We start from the raw sequence: 5692 nt of genomic DNA on the forward strand, positions 1-5692 counted from the left end.
GTGACTGCTCAAGAGCAACCGAATTCCCCAAGACTCTGGTCAGGCGCCAGGAGGACACCTAAAGCCCTCGGTATTCACCTAGCCGTGTATCTAGGCCATTGGATGACTGCGACTAGGGAAGGCGGGGCTTCTGCACTGGGGCAGGCTGTGCGGACTAGGGGAGGAGTCTAAACATGGGCTTGGCGGGTGGGCGGGGCCTGGAAGAGGCGGGAATTTTGAAGCCTCCGAGTTCCGCGCTCTGCAAGAGTAACAGGATTTGAAAGCAAGGAAACAAGAGAATACAATGATGTATCCTCTGATCATAGCTGTGTCGCAACGGATGTTAATTGAATGAAAAAATAGCCAATTAATTTTATGCACGAGGAAACAGAAGCCCAGAAAGGTTAAATGACATGGTCAAGGTAAAGTGGCAGAGTCTGGAATAGAACTCAAATTTTTAAGTTTCCAAATACTGGATTATGGTAATCCTGATCCTAGATTATATTTAGTTTATTCACTCACTCATTTATGCATTATTTATTTCATTCATTTATTCGCAAATTTTTTGGAGCATCTACTATGCACCTGGCCCTATTCTAGACACAAGAAACAATGAACATCTAGCAGCGGGAAACATAATAAATAAGTAAGTTATACAGTACCTAAGGAACGGTGATGCTATGGAAGTAGGAAAAGCAGATAAGAGAGAGGAGAAGCTCTGCGGGAAGGGAGCAGGTGGCAATTTAAAATAACCCACAAGTTGACTTACCAGGAAGCTACCGAAACGTACACTTCGGGACACTTCACTTGCAGAGGCCCCTTCCGAAGCCTTGAAGAAAAATGGTCATATGGTTTTGTAAGAGTTTAAAAAGCAAGATATTTGGGACTTCCCCGGTGGTCCAGTGGTTAAGACTCCACGCTCCTAGTGCAGGGGGCCCGGGTTTGATCCCTGATCTGGGAACTAGGTCCCACATGCTGCAACTAAAGGTCCTGCACACGGCAACGAAGATCCCATGTGCCACAACCAAGACCCGGTGCAGCCAAATAAATAAATAAATATTTTTTTAAATATTAAAAAAGCAAGATATTTGAATCGCTATTGGTTGATTCCCATTTCTTTGCATTCCAACTTCCCCTCCATCATACTTCCCTTCATGCTGGAGGGACAAGGAACATTTTGAGGATCCAGCTAAGGAGAGGTTGAGTTGGAGATACATTTAGTTTGGGTTTAGTAGATATATTTCTGTGGTTCATGGCTATTTCCTGTCATCCTTTTGTAGGAATGGCTTCTAGGAATACTACCACCCACTGTACCAATTCACCTGACATCGTGGCAGGAAGTTGCACTAGAGGTGGTATCCTGATATGAGGGTCTCCTACAGCACCTGGCCTTGGAAGTATGTGGATAATAGAAAAGAAACAAGGTTTGAGAGGTATGGAGCCAGAAGCTAATCTGCATAAAAATTTTCCAAACATCAGATGTATAATATACAATTGTCATCAGCCAATCAGGAAGATAGGGTGATCATTAAAACCAGCACTAACTGTTGCTGGAACAAAGATGGTAGAAATGAAAGTATTTAGATGTGTTCAGATTCTGGATATATTTTGAAGGTAGAGTCCTCAGGATTTTTTGAAAGAATAGATACAGAGTATGAGAGAAGAAAAGAAGTTAAGGCTGACTCCAAGGTTTTTAGCCTGAGGAACTGGAAGGATAGAGTTGCCCTCAACTGAGGCAAGGAAAGCTATAGGCAGAGCAGGTTTGCAGGAGAAGGGTGAGAATTCACATTCGCTGTGACCAGCAAATGTGGCGCCCAGGTTTTACCCATCCAATATCCTTAGGGCACATCCTTCAGACTTTGCCTCCATGCTCCTGCATATGTTGAGCACTGGGTAAGGAGCAAAGCAGAACGACATTGAGTGGAAATCCCCAGGTACCTTCCAATCTTGGACTAGTTGATTAACTTCCATGAACCCTTTTCCTTATCCATAAACTAAAAACTACATTGGTTACAGTCACTTTGGAAGACAGTTTGTTAATTTCTTACATAGTCTTAACTATAAGATCCAGCAATCATGCTCCTTGGTATTTACCCAAAAGAGTTGAAAACCTGTGTCCACACAAAACCTGCCCATGAATGTTTATAGCAGCTTTACTCATAATTGTCAAAGAAGCAACCAAGATATCCTTCAGTGGTCAAATGGAGAAACAAACTGTGATACATCCAGACCGTGGAATATTATTCAATGCTAAAAAGAGATGAGCTATCAAGACATGAAAAGATATGAAGGAAACTTAAATGCATTCTACTAAGTGAAAGAAGCCAATTTGAAAAGGCTTCCTATGATATGATTCCCACTATATGACATTCTGGAAAAGTCAAAACTATGGAGACAGGAAAAAGATCGATGGTTGCCAGGGGTTAGTGGGGACAATGAATAGGCAGAGCACAGAGGGCAGTGAAACTACTTTGTCTGATGCTATACTGATGTATAATGGACACATGCCATTATACATTTGTTCCAGTGGCATGTGAGACACCCAGCGATCCTCAGCCTCCAACAAGTCTCCTCAGCGCCACAAAGGATGGTTCCCTAGCAAGTGTAAGTAGCACTCCAGGGTGTAGCTTCCCAGGGGGTCTCCTCAGTACCAGCTTCCTCCTTCCCAGCCCCAGTCTGTCACACCTCAGAGAACTTCTCCACGATCAGGTGGCATATATCTTAACTCTTTGCCTAGGACCTACGGCTATATACAGGAGTGACTGCACACTGAGGAAGAGGAAATACCCAGGTCTTTGGGAGATCACTCTACATTGTCTCTGAATTGACTTTATATTCCTAGAGACCTAAAATGTGACTGTGCCCACAAGTCAAAGTAGGAGCTTATAGTGATCAGGTGATAGACTAAGTCTTAGCTCAAATTTGACTCACAGTGGAACTTGTTGGTGTATGGACTCACCTGTGGTCCATTTCCTCAGTTCTTGGATGTGTATTTGGAAAAGACATACTTCCCCAATCTAAGAATCCCCACGTTCTCTCTCTGATCCAGTAAGGGCCATTATCGTAGGAAGAGCTAAGTAAAAGCCAAAAGATTGTCCCTTCCCTACCAAGATACTAAACCAGAAGCAAAATCCCATCCCTGGGGGAGTTACAGTGATCCAGGCCACCATTAAAGGATTAAAAGATGCAGGGATGGTGATATCCATCACATCTCCATTAACTCACATGTTCAGCCTGTGCAGAAGTTGCATGCAGAACAAGAAAAAAGTTTAAAAAAAAAAAGAAAAAAGAAAAGAAAAGAAAAATAAAGAAGTTGCATGGATCTTGGAGAATGGCTATGGACTACTGTAAACTTAATCAGGTGGTGACTCCAATTGTAGCCGCTATCCCACACTTTTTCCATGAGCAAATCAACACAGCCCCTGGCACTTGATATGCAGCTATTGTCCTAAATAAGTCTTTTTTCCATGCCAATTTGTAAGGACCACCATATGCAATTTGCTTTTACCTGGCAAGGCCATCAGTATACCTTCATAGTCTTGCCTTGGAATTATGTCAACTTTCCTGCTCTCTGCCATAATGTTGTTTCCAGAGATCTTGACACTCTTGACACACCATGACACTCTGAAAAACATCACATTGTTCCATTACATTGATCAAATTACACTGGCTGGAGCTGATGAACATGTGGTATAAGTACCTTTTTTTTTTGGCTGCACCATGCAGGTTGTGGGATCTCAGTTCCCCCACCAGGGATTGAACCCAGGCCCCAGGCCATGGTAGTGAAAGCTCAGAATCCTAACCACAGGACCACCAGGGAACTCCAAGGAAGTAGTAAGTACTTTTGGTGCCTTGCATGTTGCCTCACTCCCTAGAGGGAATGAGAAAAAAAATGTTCACTTTTGCCATCTTAGTGAAGTTTCTGGAAGTTCAATAGTCTGGATCGTGTTGAGATATCCCTTTCAAGGTGAAAGACCAGTTGCTGCACATCTAAACAATTACCATGAATAAAGAGAACAACACTGGGGGGTATTTTTAGAATTTGGAGTCGACGCAGACCACTTTGAGTGTGTTATGTTGCCCCACCTACAAAGTGACCATAAGGCTGCCAGTTTTAAGAGGGAACCATGACAAGAGAAGATTTTGCAGCAACTTCAGCTCCAGTGTAAGCTGCTCTACCACTTAGATTGTATGAGCCAACAGATACAATAATAAAGGGTTATAACACAACATCAAAGTGTTGTGGCAAATAAGAATGCTCTTTGAAAACTCCAGAACGCACCAAAAGAGCATCACAGAGCAGACTTTTAGGATTTTGGAGTTAATGTACGCCCTCCTCTGTAGACACCTATTCTTCTTATTATTATTATTTTGGCAATGCCCCCCGGCTTGTGTGTTCCCCAACCAGGGACTGAGGCCCAGCCACGTCAGTGAAAGCGTCAAGTCCTAACCACTGGACAGTCAGGGAACTCCCATAGATACCTACTCTCCTCTTGAGAAACAACTTCTGCATTGGTCCCCCGAAGATCCTGAAAGCCCAACTGGGGTACATCAGTTGACGATGCAGCCCGAATTTTCCATCATGTCCTAGGTATTTTATGACCCACCCGAACTACAAGGATAGGTAGGTGCAGCAGCAATAGATTCTCAAGTGGGAATGGAAACTAACAAGATGGGAGAAGTTTCCTGCCCTGAGCTTGAAGTGTAGTCTTCCAACCCCAGTCTCTTCTCCCTTGTTCATTTGTTTTTAATTTATGCTGCAGTGAGTGTATATGTATAGGTGTGTGTCTTGCTAGTTCTATAAGATAAAATGCCTAGAAACTGAATTACTGAGCCAAAAAGTATGAACATCTAAAATTTTGAATTCGTTCCAGAAAGGCTGATTTCTAATTCCATACAATAGAGATTTTAGACAGTCGTGGGCTGTCAAGTTTGGAAGAGACCATAGAAATCACACACTTGAAAGCCTTTTGCCTTTTCGATGGCGAGCATAAGGCTCAGAGAGAGAGATGACTTTTCAGTGTCACACTATTAGCTAAACTTGGAGGGGGCAAAACACTTAGATTGTTGTACTGGGCTTTAAGGAATTATATTTAACATGATGGTCAGATATTGAAATCTTGTCAACCCAAGGTAAAGTGGAGCCCTGAGGCAATTCTTGGTGTGACTCTACAGTCACAGAACGGTCCTACGTTTCAAACAAAACACTCTGTGTGCTTCAGCCATGGGTGGTTTTGGAGCCTTAATCACCCAGCTATTGACCAACTGCTCCATTTAGAATCACAACCTCTAATACTTCAAAGGGATTCAGAATCCATCTGGGTCAAATTTCAACCCACAGGGGGCATCCCCTCCGAAAGACTGGACAACCATCAAGCCTCTATTGAAACATTATTGAACAGCTCCTAAATTCTCTAGGTCTGACAAATCCAAACAGGTACTCCGGGTGGTGCAGCCTGTCCTCTGCTCTTTTCTGCCCTTTGAAACCCCCCCAGGACTGCATGAGCAGACATAGTTCCAGGTGGGAGTTTCAACTTTCAGTTCGTAAGTTCAAGTTGCCACCTACAGACCAATGGTGTTGGAAACCAGTGTCAGCCCTGCACCACGAACACTGAGGAATCTCGGCTCTACTTGTGCTTCACGGAGAGAAATGGGACTCAAACGGAAGACAAACAGGAAGACATCTGACAGATGACTTGGAATCTTGTCAACC

This window comes from Orcinus orca, chromosome 15 (genome assembly GCF_937001465.1).
Source record: "Orcinus orca chromosome 15, mOrcOrc1.1, whole genome shotgun sequence".
Lineage (NCBI taxonomy): Eukaryota > Metazoa > Chordata > Mammalia > Artiodactyla > Delphinidae > Orcinus > Orcinus orca.